The sequence below is a fragment of the Fringilla coelebs genome (assembly GCF_963513975.1).
Source record: "Fringilla coelebs genome assembly, chromosome: 5".
Lineage (NCBI taxonomy): Eukaryota > Metazoa > Chordata > Aves > Passeriformes > Fringillidae > Fringilla > Fringilla coelebs.
Window position 1 is genome coordinate 64,227,567 of NC_140033.1, and position 16,262 is coordinate 64,243,828.

The following is a 16,262-nucleotide window of genomic DNA, read 5'->3' on the forward strand; positions in this document are numbered from 1 at the left end:
CCCATCCTTTCTGGGGGCACAGTCCCAGGTGGGTGTTACCTGAATGCCTGTACAGCTGGTGATGTGCAAATCACTTTATTCTGGAGGTGAGGAATGGGTGCCAAGTGCATGCTAAGTGCAGGGTAATCCCTCCTGGAGCAGCTGGGGTTATACCTCAGATCCTGGGCCCATCACTACAAGATGGACATTGAGGGGCTGGAGCATGTCCAGAGAAGAGAGTGGAGCTGGGGAAGGGGCTGGGGCACAAATCTGGTGAGGAGCAGCTGAGGGAGCTGCAGGGCTCAGCCTGGAGAAAAGGAGGCTCAGGGGGGACCTTCTGGCTCTGCACAACTCCCTGAGAGGAGGGGGCAGCCAGGGAATATCAGGCTCTGCCCCCAGGGGAACAAGGGACAGGATGAGAGGAAACAGCCTCAACTTGTGCCAGGGGAGGTTTAGTTTGGGTCTTGGGAAATGTGTGTTCAGCCAGCTGGTAGTCAAACATTGTGAACAGGCTGCCCATGGAAGGGGTGGAATCACCCTCCCTGGAGCACTTCAAAACACCCAGATGTGTCACCTGGGGACATGGTTTAGCACTGGATATGGTTTAGTGGGGGGATGATGCTAAAGGTCTTTTCCAACTTAAATGGTTCCATGATTCTGCGAGTCTATCCTCCAACACAATCCCCTTGTGCTGTGGTGGTTCCACAGAGGTCCCCACCCCTGGTACAAGATCCAGTCAGTCTGAAAGAATGGCATCTGCTTGCATGTGAGACAAGCTACACACTGAGTATGGAAGCACCACTTCTCTTAAGCAAAAAGAAATCTGCTGAAGTCACTTTATATTGGTGGTTGTCCTACAGTCCTTTAAAAGTAAAACTGAGCAAGCCAGCTATCATCCAAAGCTCCAAACCTGATAAACACACAGTACATAGATGCTGAACTGTGTGAGGGGTTAGTTTGTTAAAGTTAACAAGTGCACAGGATGTGAAGTTCAGCACATTTCTAGGTCTCTGAAGGACCAGGATCAAGCTGCTGTACTGCAGTCAAAGCTGAGGGGTGACTGTGGGCCATGACAGAGCTACTGAGATCCAAGAACAATAGAGATATCCTAATTGAGGGGCTGGAGCATGTCCAGAGAAGAGAGTGGAGCTGGGGAAAGGGCTGGGGCACAAATCTGGTGAGGAGCAGCTGAGGGAGCTGCAGGGCTCAGCCTGGAGAAAAGGAGGCTCAGGGGGAACCTTCTGGCTCTGCACAACTCCCTGAGAGTAGGGGGCAGCCAGGGGATGTCAGGGATGTCAGGGAACAAGGGACAGGATGAGAGGAAATGGCCTCAACTTGTGCCAGGGGAGGTTTAGTTTGGATCTTGGGAAATGTGTCTTCAGCCAGCTGGTAGTCAAACATTGTGAACAGGCTTGGGGATTCTCATTGAAGCCAGTGCTCAGATGCCCTCAGACGTTGATTCAGGCCAGAAGAGCCCTGACTCTGGGACAGGACCTACACACAACAATGTCTATTAAGGTGATGCTGGTTTTAACTGGTTCAGGGGTGGAAAGCTGTGGTACCACAGAGAGCCCCAATGTCCCTTGGTGGAACAGGCAGTTAATTCTGCATTACAAGAGGTCTGTCTGGAGGCTCGAGGTCAAAAGAGCTCCTAAAAGGATTTTGAAATTTTCTCGTAAACGTCGAATGTTTAAGTTATGATTAAGTCATGTTGACCCATTAATTGTGCAGTAAATAAAGCTGTGGCTTTAACCTCCCAGTGGCAGCGAGGCAGTGTGTTAATGAGGGCTGAGAGCCTGCCAGGGCTGTGCTGGGCAGGGGCTGGAGGCACAAGTGTGTTATCAGTTGTGCTGACATGTGCTGAGCGCTCTGCGGTCGCCGCGCGCGCCCGGCAGATCCAGCGCGGGCTCCCCCGCTATGAAAGGGCTGCTGTCTGCAACTCCTGGCTCCCAGCCAAAGGCTCAGAGCCCGAAGATCAAGACTTGGTTGGGTTGGTTGGGTTTTTTTTTTGTTGGTTGTTTTTCTTTTTTTTTTCTCTCCCTCCTTTCTATTGGTTTTTATAGTTCTGCTTGCCCGCTCACGGGGGGCTGCAGGGGAGGACCAGGCTGACTCATGCAGCAGCAGAGCATGAGGCTGTGGAGAGAGGAGAAGAAAGGGTGTAAAAGCTTGACTTGCAGCTCTGCTTCTATTTACTCTTTTCCCACTATTTCTAACCTCAGCCATTTAACAATACTCGGAATTTAGTCCTAAGATGGGACTTGAAACTTTCCCACGGGTTGAACCTCCCCGGATTCAGAAATCTGCACGAGCCATTGCTAAACATTTACCAAAACTGTCTTCTCTCAAGCTCCCAGGATGTTCCTGGGGCACTAAATGGAGAAGCAGGATAAGAGAGGGAAGTGACAGATAATTAGGAAATGTGAGGAGGAGAAGGTGATGAAAAAGGCCATTGGTTGTTCACAGAAACACTCTTGCAAAAACGCTTCCCAGACAGAAAACAGAAATCTAAAAATTCTCATGTGAACTCTTTCATGTGCATCTACATCCCAATTTCATATCACTCGTGCCAGTACCTTTTCTTTGCACCCCTATTCCTTCTCCACAGGACATTTCTTCTGAACTTGTCAGGACCCTGACACATAAAAACGTGATGATCTGTTACAGCACTCAGTCCTGATTCACTAAACCAGCCCACAATCAAAATCCAAGGAAATTCTGAAAGAAAAAGGAAGAGATGTCTGTGCCTGAGAAATTATTATCTGATGGGGAGAAGTGGATGGATCTTGAAACAATTCAGTATTTTGTTGCTTGGGTTTTTTTTTTCTGGTAGTGTAACATTTTCTTAAAAGAAACCACAGGACTTGAGATATTACAGTCCTGCAAATACAGCTGCAAGCTACAACCCAGGAAACACAGATCTAGTTCTCACTTCTGATTCATTACATCACTTTCTGCCTGGTGAGCCCCCATTTTTGTCTGCCAGCAATATTTGTTGTAATAACAATTAATATTTTATTGTAAGCTTGTTGAAGCAGGAATTATCTCTGGCAGAAAAAGCACAATGAAGACATTAAATCCAACTAAAGCAGGGAGCGTTTTCTTCACAAACAGAACACATGGTTTCTGTCAGAAAACACAGCTCATCTAATATTTATTCTCTACTTACATGAAAATAACAGATTTACTTTCCCATTCCTCCATCAACAAATTACCATTATAGGCTCATTATTTGCAGAGTAATTAAAGAGACTCTATCCAGATGATCCTTGAACAGCAACAAAAAAGCAGATGTCCCTTTCTTCAGTATGAAAGCCATCATGTTCCTTAGGAAGAGCTCCCAGAAATCTGTACAATTCACACAAAAATGCTCACTTTGACATTCAGATGGGAACAGGTATGTGACAGCATCAGGAACACCAGAACAACACCTATTTCCAGTTCATTCCAAGTGGAAACCAGCAGTGTGAGGATAAACACCTTGCCTCGTCAAACAGAAAATCATTGGCATGGACTGAACTGGAGGAGAAAATTCTATGATCTTCTCTTTGTCCTTAATCCACTGGCCCAGGAATTCCAAACTGTATGCAAGGCAACTACTTTTATGTTTTTTTTTTCCTTTTTAATCAGCCATAATAGGGGCATTTTGGTCTCTTTCAAAAAGAAAAAAAAAAAAGCTTGAAATAAAGGACAATCTATCTTGTTATTGTTTGTCTGCAAGGATATAATTTTTGGGAGACAAATTCCATGGACTATTTTGACAGTGCAAATTACTGTAGGATCTGTGCAAAGAATGAAAATCAATTTCTCATTCCCCAGGGGTGTATCCACACATGGGCATATTAAATTAAAAGGTTTGAAGCAAAAGATCCCTTTTACTTCTTCTTGGTGCAACTCCTATTACTTGAAAGAGATATTTTGAAATACCTCACGCTTACATGCAGTTATGCATGGGGGGTTGCAGACACAACTTTAATTAGTCCCCAGGACCTTGCTTTGAAGTGGTGACTCACAAAGAGCATTTTGTCAAGCCAACTGTGCCATAAAAATATTAAGTGTGGCTTAAAACAGTAAAGGTTTTATTATCCTGTTAACTTCCTGTCATGAAGCATTGCATTAAATTGTACTTTTAAGGGATTAATGACCTATTTGCTTCATTCCTTGCTGCATTTGTGGTTATAGAAGCTATTAAAAGCCATGTTATCAACAACAGTGTTAATGAAGATATTGGAAAATCAGTCAAGCACAAATATGTTCTAATCCATAGTATTAATCCAATTGCCTTTCCCTAGGAGAGGGTTTTTTTTTGTGTGTGTTCCCTGATGACCTTGAAGCATTGTGGCCATTTTGTGGGCACAGCCAGGGAAGTTAAATGTTTGAGAAAGAAACACAAGGAAGAAAAGCCTTCCCACTATGTTGCACAAGTCTGAAGCCCCCTCACTCAGGAAGGAGCATCCAGAAGCGTGGAAAATGTCCCTGTCAACACAGACAACAAACAGCACAATGTGTCACTGCCACAGCTGAAAACAAATACCAAACTATGGGAAACAGCCACCATTCCTGGGGGTGTTATTTTGGACAGACACGCTGCAAGATGGAAAATTAATCCAATTTATTCCGTAAGAGGCAGGTCTGCAAAATCAGCTTTGTGAAACAATGATGAATTCTTAAAGTTTTTGTTTATAAATAGAAGCGAGTAATTGATTTCTTTGCTTGTTTGGCAAGTAGCTTATCCACAGAACTATGAGGTCCTGGGAAGCTGGAACCATTCATGAAGTTCTGCTGAATTTCGCAACCAGTTTTGACTAAAAAAAGATTAAAATGTAGGAATGCTGAAATGTGTTGCACTGATGCTGGTTGAAACATTTCAAAATTGTATTTTTCACTTTTTGTTTATTTTTTTAAAGCAGGATTTGAGAAAAAGACATTAAAGGTAAAACATTTCAAGCAGACTTAAAACAGGATCCTACTTTCAGTATCACAACTAACCCAAGCCTCCACTACTTGTGTAACTTATCACAATTTTTTTTTTTTTTTTTGCTATCAAATTGCCAACCATTAACAAAACAGTGATGGAGTGCTCCATACTGGTATTCTGATTGCCACCTCAGGGGTTTTCACACCAAGCTGAGTAAAAAGGACAGGAGGGCACTGGTCCAGCAGACTGATGAGAAATCACTGAAACACAGTGAATGTCCAACACCCCCAGACACTGCCCAGCAGAGGAAAGGAGTGTTGGAGGTAAAATAAAGCCACCAAACAACCCCTCAAAGTCCTGTCTTTCCAGGTACAGGGATACAGGTGCAATCACTCCCTGCAGGGTGGTTGCACCTCTCCACCCTCAAGGGTTTACTGGGAGAGGGGCTGTCACAAAAGGGGGCTCCCAGCCCTGCCACCTCCTTAACCCCACACAGCCACTCACAGAGAGAACCCAGCTCAGCCAGCCTGGTCCCTCATCAATGCATCTATTATCCACACAATGCAGTTTTTAACATCTTATGTGAAAGCCCCATACATATTAAGACACATGGCACTCAATTTATTTACCTCAGAAAGGTGAAGAGATTCAAAAATTCTGACTAGTGAGTAATTTGTGCCAAAGTAGGGAAATTAATGTGAGCTTTTCTTCCTTCTAGGTTATCTTGTTATTTTTACTGACTGCATGCTACTGATAGAAGAAAATTCCAAGTGTGACTCTGCAAATGATTGAGAAACATTTGAGGATGCTGCTCCCACAGAGGGATTGTGAAGAGAGCCATCTCTGACAGCAAGTGCATATTTAGCAGGTTGTTCCTTACACACTGCAGAGTAGGTGAGCTCTTTCTTTACATCACCATTTCACTGTAAAAACACAAGAATTGCAGTGAAACTGATGATGTAGGTTTTCTTACTCTCTAAGTAATAGTCATAGGCTACTTCAGAATGCCTGCACAGGCATTGAACTTTTTTTTTTTTTTTTAATTTGCAACTAGCACAAAAGAAAAAGGAGTGAGAAACATTTTCAAAACTATTTCTAAGGTTAACCTTTCCAGGGTGGTGCCATTTACCATTAGCTGTGTGTGGCTTCAGACACCTGAGTGGTGTTAGAAGCATAGATAGATATGTCAGCTGAACTGGTTACTTGCTTTTTATATTTTCCTTTTATTTCTCTGCTTTTTAAATCTCTTTTAATGTCTTCTTTATTCTTCTCTCTTCCTTTTTTTTTTTTTTCTCTGATTACTGTGGTAGTCAAGGATTGCTGCTCACCTATTTCTCCTTCTTTCTGGACAGTTGCTGTTGGACCCTTCCTGCCTATTTCAGACCACAGATGGAATCTACAGCTTGTTCAGACCCAGAATTTTAGGATATGCCTAAAATTCTCTATCGTGCAGTTGTGCCCTTGGGAAGCACTGAATGCTGGAGAGGAACAGCCCTTAGTGGTCAGGACAGTGAACAGCCCATTGAACCATGATTTCCAAAGCCTGGATGTGGATCCTCCATCTACTCACACCAAGTGTTATTGATGCAAATGTTGACACAGGTTGACAGCAATTTGCCAGAAGTTTTGGCTCTGCATAATTTGAGTTGACTCTGAAAACTACTGGAAACAGAAACCTATATATAGCTTACAGGTTTAAAACAAAGTCAGCTGTTTATGAGGGAATGCTCTTCATTAGAGGAGCTCTCAGAGATGTTGAAGAAAGGCTTTTGTCTCAGATTTCTGGGAAGAAGGTAGGGATCTTTTTGTATAAGTGGTTTTTTATAAATTTTGTATATTGTATCACTAGAAATCTCCAATGACTTTGAACTTCTAAAACTTTCAATAAAGATAGAGATGGAGAGAAAGGCAAAAAATATGTGCACACAGCCACGCACACATTTTGGGAAATGCAGAGATAGCATAAGCAATAGCACTAAAAAAAATCCATACCATAGCAGATCAGTTCAACTAATGTCATTGGATTCAAGCTTTATTATTAAAAACATTTATTATTAAAAGCACTCAGAGAGCAAATGCTTGTACCTGATACTACATTTCTCAATTACTCGGAAATATTTGATATCAATGAAATAATTCCACATGGGGAATTCATTCATGGGGAATAGAAGAAATATGGACTAATATAATGCTGGCTGCTGATTCTGATTGACAGCTGTGAAGTATGGCCACATCTGGTTGTTAAAGTTTAAAGGATTTTAAAATTAGAAGTAGTGTTTCTGAGCCTAGCACTGAAAAACCCTGACATTTGCAGAGCTGGGAGCAGGCTGTGAGAGGGATTTCTATCCTGGTTTCCCACCCAGAAGAATATATTTACTGTTCAAACATTTTGAGGCAGGCACCCATGGAAATCAACGGGAACTCTGCCACGGGTTTTAAGGGGAGCAGAATCTGTCCCTATGTGTAAATACACAGCAATATTTTTTTTCCTCTGACTGTTAAAAACCACCATCACAACTGGATGGAACCCAGTTTTAAACACTCAGACATGGGGCCTCTTTACCACAGGAGTCTCCAACGATGCCCATCCTTAACACCACACCAGCTGCCAGCTGAAGGCTCTGAAATGCTGATTTTAATCAAAAACTTTCCTTTCAAATCTAGCTTACAGTTTACTCACAGAGCAAAAGTGCTTCTCAGCACTGGAATTTTCAGGATGCGATGCCGAGCCAAATACTGCAGGCACAGCTTGCTCATAAGACAGCAATCTTGTGGCCCACCTTGGAGGCTGTAATAGGGCTACTGTACTCAGCCTCCCACCCTTGGTGAAGCCCACTAATAGCATCTGTTTTATAGCATTCACTCCTGCAACCTGCTAGTTCCTTGGCTCTCCTGCTGTCACAGAGAGGATGTGCTTTACTATGCTGCAGGTCTGGTGGAAAGTTGTCAGACTTCAAGCCAAATGTAAAAGCAGCCAGTGCTGAATAAATGACTTGAAACACTTTCTCCAGGGACCCCTTCCAGGTCCAAGATAGGCAGATTTGGCCAGTGTTTGTAGACAGTCTTGCTCAGAGGCAAATTAAAAATCAAAATACAGACACCGTTTGAAAAACATCGAAAGCTAGACTCAAACATCCACCATGTATTAAGACATTCTTATATAAAAATAACCACAAGGTTGCAAATTCATACTTTCCTACTTGGTGAGACCAACTGCAACCAGGAATAAACCTGGACATGTGTGGGGCAGACTGCGGTACTGCCTTCAGAGAAAGCATAAAACCGGAGTGAGAAAAACAGGAGGCTGTGAAGCAGGCAATGGAATGGAGCAGTGGGTGGCACAGGGACCCTCACCTGCCCCAGTGCAGCCCACAGGAGCTGCCCAGCTCAAGCCACTGGGATAAAGCAGGACACTCGCTGTGGAAATATTGAAGTTTTACCCCGGGTAAATGTTTTACCCCATGGTGCAAGTGATGCCTTAAATTTTAGCTTTCATGTTTTCCAGATTCTGTACTGCATTAGTATATAACTCTGAGCTTCACATAAAGTGTTAGCAAGTTCTCTTCACAGTTCAGTTAGACAAAACAATCCTTTTCCAACCCGAGAACCGAGGACAGCGTTGCAGCTTTGGGCCCAAAAAGTGCAAACAGCAGTGGATTGAGGAGAGCAGTCTGGGAGGATGGGACTGCATAACTTGAGGCTGCAATTGGACAATTAACCCCAAAAAGTAAATGGACCAAAACTTATAAAAGTGTAAAAACATGTGACCCACTGTCCATCTTGGGCAGAGCCACGGCCAGGCTCTTGTACTGCCCAGGGTGTATTCTTTGAAGGCCTTTTAATAAATACCTACTTTATTCCTTTAACACTGTCTAGGCTCTCAAGGCATCACCCTCAGTGCCCCCCTTACAGCCCATCCCTCCTCACCTCACTGGAGCCCACACTGCAGTTTGGCAATCTGGGTGCCAGCCCTCAGTAGCAGCCAGCAGGAACGTGTCAGAGAAACAGGAGGGGTTTGCCAGCAGGAGCTTTGCCAGGAGACTGGGGGGATGCTGAGATGTGGGGCAGGAGCAAATGCAAGGCAGGGCGATGTCCAAATGAGTGGGTTCACAGAGTCACAGGGTGGCTGGGGTTGGAAGAGACCATTACAGATCATCCAGTTCCACCCTCTGCCATGGGCAGGGACATCTTCCGCTACCCCAGGTTGCTCCAAGCCCTGTTCAACCTGACTTGGAACACTTCCAGGGATGGGACAGCCTCACCTTCTTTGGTCAGCCTGTGCCAGGGCCTCACCACCCTCACAATGAAGAATTTCCTCCCAATATCTAATGTAACTTCTAAATCTCTTTCAGTTTAAAGGGATTCTTCTTCGTCCCATCGCTACATGTCCCTACAAAAAGTTCTTCTCCAGTCTGGTTGTGGGCTCCTGTTAGGACTGAATGGGGAGCCATGAGCAAATGCCACCCATCTTATTTCATTACTGGGGGGTTTTGTACCTGCAGAGCATTGAGGAAGCCTGCACTCCAGCTGCCAGGCATGGCCACATGAGTGACACACAACTGAGGGGTCAGGATTCCACAGAATGGGTACAGACGAGTGGTAAAGTGGAAAAGGAGACAAGAGAAGAACTTCAAGCCAGTTTTGCTGCCAGACTTTACCTCAGAGAGCTACAACCTCAGACAAAACTCGTCACCTTTCCAACCAGCAACTCTTTCACATGATGCTGGCTCTTGGCAGTCACTGTTTAGATTCTCTGGCTGGCTGGGCTCATAGCCTGGCTGTGTAAGAGATTTTTGGGTGTAACAGAGTGACACAGAGCACTGCTGACTGCCACAACCCAGGACTGCCACCATGCATCCTGACCCCTGCTGGACCACAGGCTGTGCTCTGGATGACTTGGCAGCGGCCATGCACTTGTCAGCGCAAAATCAGAAGAGTAATCTCAGCCCATGAAGCTCCTTTTGCATCCTCCTGCTCCCCCTCCCCATGCAGGATCATGTAGCACAAGTGCCCTCCCTCCTCACAGCCCCAGGTATCATTGCAAATCCTCAGGAAGTGATTGTTCTGCCTCTCCAGATTGCTCCTCCTGCCATACCTCACCCTCCTTGCTGTATGGGACAGCCAAAGTCGTTGTGAAAGCTGCAGGGCTCCCCCAAGAGCCACTCATGGCACGGGTCAGGTCTCAGTGCTGCTGTGGTTTGGTCAGCAGCTGGTCATTACAAATCCATGGCACAGCTGGAACAGAACACCTGGCCTGGCTGGGACATCTCTCACTTTTGTATTCACTGCTCTTCATCGTTTCCATCTGCTCATCCATCTCCCTGTGTGTGTGCCACTAGTCCCAGGGATACAGAAGCAGCAAAACAGGGAGGAACCTGTGCTTCCATGAAGCTGAAGGCTTTCCTTACATCCATATCTGAACAGAATCTCACTCAAGCACTTCATACTTCAAGGTGAAAATCTGAAGCCAGTCATTGCAGGAGGTACTCTTTGTGCAGTTATCAGAAATGCTCTTGAATTCCCTGGATTTGGGAATGACTTGCAATGTGTTTAAAATGATAGTGAGGAAAAGAAAAATCTCCCAGGCAGTAAGGAGATCAGAATTTGGGGCACACACCCAAACTGATATTTAACATAACCTTCAGCCAACTCAAATCCCATGTGAGACAGTATTTGCCTGCTTTAAAATGTTTGCTTGCACACCAAAAGTAAAATTGTGCCAAACAACATTAAAGCTTCACTACAACTTATTTTAATTATAATTTTCAAGAGGAAACTTGGAAAATGCGAGTTCGGAGGCAAAAGGAAGAAATAACCTGGAATCAACCACATTCTCCAGTTTAAGCACCACAGAGCTTTCTAGGGTAGGCAAGAACTTTGAGCTGCTGAAAAGTCCAAATGTTTACTTTAAAATAATTGCACCAACTTTGTATTATGTACATTCATTAGGCAATGATATTGCTCTTCATACTGTATCAGAGTGGGTTTGTGTGGGTGTAGGTGGAGAGCAAATTTCTGTAACCACTGGGGAGGGAAATTGAGATAAATAATCACTGCCAAATTTGAAGCAAGAAAATGAAGATGCTTTTCCTGTGTTGCCCCAGTTAACTAGATATCAAATAATTAGTCAAAGTGTTAGGCTGTTGTTGTTTGTGGGGGGTTTTTTGTTGGTTTTTTTTGGTTGGTTTTTTGGTTTTTTTTTATTTTTCTGGATTTGGAGGGGAAAAATGAAAAAAAAGCAAAGCTTCTCATGACCATTAATGCATAAAAGATTGTGGGAGTCCTGGAAGATGCCAGGAGAATTTCTCAACATGCTCACTGAAATGCTTTAGAAGGTTACACATAAAAGTCTGTCTTCTAGAAACTGATAGGACCTCATGCCAGCTCTGGGATACCTTTAATATTGAAAAGAGCTGCCAATGTTTATTATTTCACATCCAATTTGTTGCCATAAACAGTTCAAAAGAAAGTGATTAACTTCACATTAAAGAGGCTCTGCCAGCAAGGGAACAGAGCACGTCAGAGGTGCCAGAGCCCGTGGCTTTGCTCCTGGCCTGCTGGGAATGCTTTCAAATCACACAGCATCAGACAGGGGCAGAGCTGGAGGCAAAAAGCAGAATAAACTGAAAGTGGAACAGTGTCACCCTGTGTGTGTATGTGTGTGTTATTGTTGTGTCTCACTGGAACGCTGTTATTGCAAGCCCATTATGACATCATGATAAAACTCCAGGCAAACCCATCTTATTTTTGTAAGGGATCTCAAGGCTCTGCAATGTTTTGACTAGAGGGAAAAGCAAAGTTGATCTCCCATCTTCCACAGCTAACGAGAGCTGACCTTCTCTGAATTTGCTTTGAAGGTTGCACAGTGCAGCAATAAATGTGTTTCATGCAACAGATGAATCCTGAGTTGAGGAAGAGCTTTAGATTTACACATAAAAGGTGAAATGGAGCATAGGACAGGGAAAAGAGACATCCTGGACACTCACAACATAGCTAACACAAATGCCAGAAATGCCAGGAATCTGGGAACATGGGTTTGAGATATGATATCCCTTCCAATCCCACTGGTGTGTTCTAGTCAGCTCTCTCTCCTCAAACAGGGAATCATCAGTGGTACTGAACAGCCTAAGGAAAGAGATTTCCATCATGATCAAGAGCTGCAAAAAGATACAATTGTAATAAGCCTCCACTCCTGGAAGCTTTTTACTTCATACAAACAATCCTTTCAGAGTCAAAACCATATATTTATTCTAGATAACAGATGCACTGCTGTTGCAAAAGCAGGCTGTGTACTTGGTATAGCATTTAATCCAGCAACCCCTAGCAACATTTTCTTCCCCCCATCGTGGGGAAATCTGCATCTGTGCTGGAATAGGTTAGATAGCTACTTAAATATTTACTAAAGGAACTATATTATATGCTAAATATTTATAGAATGCATGGTATACTTCACAAAAGCAGTGAACTATAGTTGTGGAATAAGTGCATTTGGTTTATCCTAGGTATATGAGTTTACTTTTGGAAATGTTCTTGAACAATGCAAAATATGATATTTTTATAGCATGTGACAAATGGGAGTTTGTGTTAAAATCATATTTGGAATTGTAACTTTAGGACAGAGATGTAGATCATTAAGAAGTCATTAAACACTTTTACCTAGGGTGTAGATCCCTATATAAAACTGGAGAACGTGTAATTTTTTTATATTTCAAATGATAAGATTATTTTAACACTGTGGTTTTTATGTGCTGGAAGTGCTAAATTTTTAATTGAGCACTCAAAATCATCTCGAGTGAGAGGGACCATCTGGAAATTAATTTCTTTTAGATAATACATCCCTTAAAGTTGAAGGAAAATCTTCGCAGAGGTAACAGTGACAGGAAGATTTTTGGAGCAGGGACCTGGATGAACATGTGGACAGACTCTTTCATACAATACCCAGACCAAAAGCAGTGGAACCACGAGGTCCCTGCAGGTTCTCAACAGAGGAGCAGCTGAAGGTGTCACAGACTGGCACAAACCCTGATGCTGTGGCCAAACAGAGCTGGTTCAAACACACACAGAAAAGGGAATTCTCACTCCTAATTTCGCTGGGCTGGGAAGTTCCACCAAGGCAGATTCATTCTGATCTGAGCCTGCTGAGGGACATTTCTTCATAGCAAAATCCTCTGAATGCAACACTGCCCACCTGACCCAGAACAGACTGAACTGAAAACCACCTGGAACAAGTTCACTGTGAAACACTGGCAGGGCTCTAGGAAAGGCTACACATCTTTCCCTCCCCTATCCACCCCCTCTTGCTGCTGTAAAAATCCACTCTCTGGTGCAAATCAGTAGGATTCAGCCTAAGACTACTGCTCTGAGTATTCCCCAGTGGTTCCTTTTTCATAGAGATAACCTGCAAACCATGGAGATCTGGGATGGCAAAGCCTGGGAAGTGGTTTTTCTGAGATCCCCAAAAAAAGTGCTATGCAATATTCTCTCAGGTCCTCGTAGGAAATGATCAACTAAATAATTTTCACAGTTGTTGGCCCTTGTGGGATCCCATCAGTGCCACAACTTAACATCAAAACCAGTATTTGTTCTGCAGATTTGAGCCACAAATTGATAGATCATTACTTCCAACAGAAAGGTAGTTTTAAGTGAATGAGGTAAAAGGTGCAGTAAAGAACTTTGGGTCCTAAATATTCCTTAACAGCTACTGCTGTCAGAGAACAAGGGACAGAGAGATGTGCAAAGCTGCTCCCTTATCCCAAAATCATCTACAACACGCAAGGGATGTCCCAGTCAAGGGAAACACAGGAGATGGGAGAGGAGAGGAAAGGGTGCAAAATGAGAAGATGTCTCTCAGCACTGGATAAAACAAATTCTGGTTTAAAGGAAGCATAAAACTGGGCAGATGATGGACAGACACCTGCACGAAAGTGGTGTGCATCCAAACCCAGGTTATCACTTTGTTGTACAGATACAGACCCTCTATTTCCAAGTACTTTTGTTTCTCTGTCTCTCTCCTTTAGAACATGCACTGCTTGTGTTGCTACACTCCATGCTTAAATAAACCCCACTGCGTGGTTCTCCTGCGTCACACGATTCCTGTTTGCTGATCCCTGCTCAACAGCTTTCAATGGACAGGACAAATCAAACATATTTGCAATTTCTTATCTGGAGTAAGAAAGCATTGCACAGAAACTGTGGAGAGTTGAACTGGAAGCATTGCAGTTCCACAGTGGAAGTGAGGCACTATTTCTGTCCAGATAACATGGCTCAAGGGAAGCCAACCCAATTTAATTTGTTCTGTTGAGCAAACAGTGCTTTCAAAGTTGCAAAGCCTCCAAGAGAAGAAGATACAGAAAGGTGCTTAGTAAAATTTACAGAAACAGCTCAGGATGATTCACTAGACTTTCTAGATGGCTAATTAGAAACACTTCAGAAGGCAATTAAGCACTGAACTTTTGAATTGGAGTCCATTCTGGAGAGCCTGAAATTTAATGTCCCCATATTTAAGGCATTACAGACCGTGTTAAAAAATCTTTGCCCCTTTTTCCTGTGGTGCCATTGCTGTACTTACCTGTGAACACTAAAATCACAGGGCACTCTGCACCTCAATTCACTTTTTCATTGCACCACAACATTTTCCTGACCGTTGCCTTCATTCACTTTTAAAGCACAAGGGCATTTGAATCCTGACAAAAAGACTGACAGACTTTAGCATTAATATATATGATCCACGCTTGCTACAGAGGGTGGAATTCAAATCCCAAATTTTCTGCCTCTCAAGAAAATCTTGAACTTCTGTGAAGACCTCCCACAGAAGCCAGGAAAGAATTAATGGGCTGCTGAGTTCCTAATATGTCCCACCCTGTGGCACCTGAAGGAAGTAGGTGTTAGACTGGCAGGGAACAGCTTGACAGGTTGAATTTCCAGCTATTTATGGCAACTGACAGAGGGGCCTGGAGCCAAGGACGACTGCTCCCAAGTCAAGTCTGCCTTTGGCAAAGAAAGCCTGCCAGAAAAGCAGTGATTTTTCTTGCTGCCAGTGACTTGGGGGTCTCTGATACCAAGTAGGGTGGAAGTATTTGCTGTTGTTTTTTTTTTTTCCTTTCTGGCTTTTATTGATCACTGGAGGGGTGAGGAGGCTGCTGAGTGCTGGGCCCAGAAGGGGTGAATGGGTTTATGTTCCTGTGTGTTTACTTTGGACTTCAGGGGCCATGGAGAGAGTGGAACTTTTTATGCAATGCAGCTGGCAGGAGAAAATCTCTCTGATTTGATGGTGTTGGAGGGTGGATGGATCAACAGAAATTCAGAAGGAAACAATTTCAGAGTTACTATTAAATTATGCTGCTTGGGAAGGGGATGTTCTCTGGGCATTATGGCCACACTGATCAATTCTCACTCCTCAGAGTGGCAGGCAGCCTTCACAGCCAGTCTTGAAGAGCTGGACCAAGCTCCCAGTGAAACCACCCTGCCAGAAGAGCCCTGCCCAGTTCCCCTCAGACAGGTACAGTTATTCCAGGCTGATGGACAGACAGACACTCCTGTTTCACCAGCTGGTTTACAAACACTCAGAGGATGCAGCAGGAACAATGTTCATTTCAGTACTCCAGTAGCTGAAACAGATTTAAAAATAAAGCAAGTAATTAACATAGAGGAGAAGCAAGCTTGAACACACAGATTTTGGTGCTTTGGGTGATGTTTGATGTGTAGACATCTTGGGGTAAATATTTTATTTTCTGAAAACCAGACAATTTAATTATCCCACATAAAGCTTCACAATTGTTTCTTTGGTTTTGGTTTGGGTTGTTTGGTTTCTTTTGGTTTTGGGGTTTTATGGTTTGGGGTTGGTTTTTTTTTGGTTTTTTTTTTTTTTTTTTTTTTTTTTTTGCTTAAGCAAATAACAAAAACTAGTTACCCATCCAAACTGAAGAAAGAAGGGACTATGTTTGCTGGGAGATTTGCCAAGGCACAGGAGATTTAGGTTAAAGTCTATCCTCTTCCTCAAGGATTTCAAATCCCCATGTGGGACACACCCTTATCTTTCTTATAGAGGAAAACCACCCTGAGATGTTTTGTTCTCAATAAGTTCCTGGAGCTGTTTCACCTTGCAGGGAATATCAGCCAAAGTTCTAATCCTTGTACAAATAAATCTTCTGTACTAGTATATATTCACAGTAACACAGGGATGATACCTGTCAGTCCCACATGACCATATTCAGGTAACTTTGTTGGCTATGGCATTATCACAGCCTGTGGGAGAAGGATCTAATGCCTGGATACAAGATTTTTTTTTTTTTTGAGATGTTATTGTGCAAGAAAACAAACGAATAAAAATCTCACAGCATCAGGGTATGAAGTAAAACACTTCAACCTC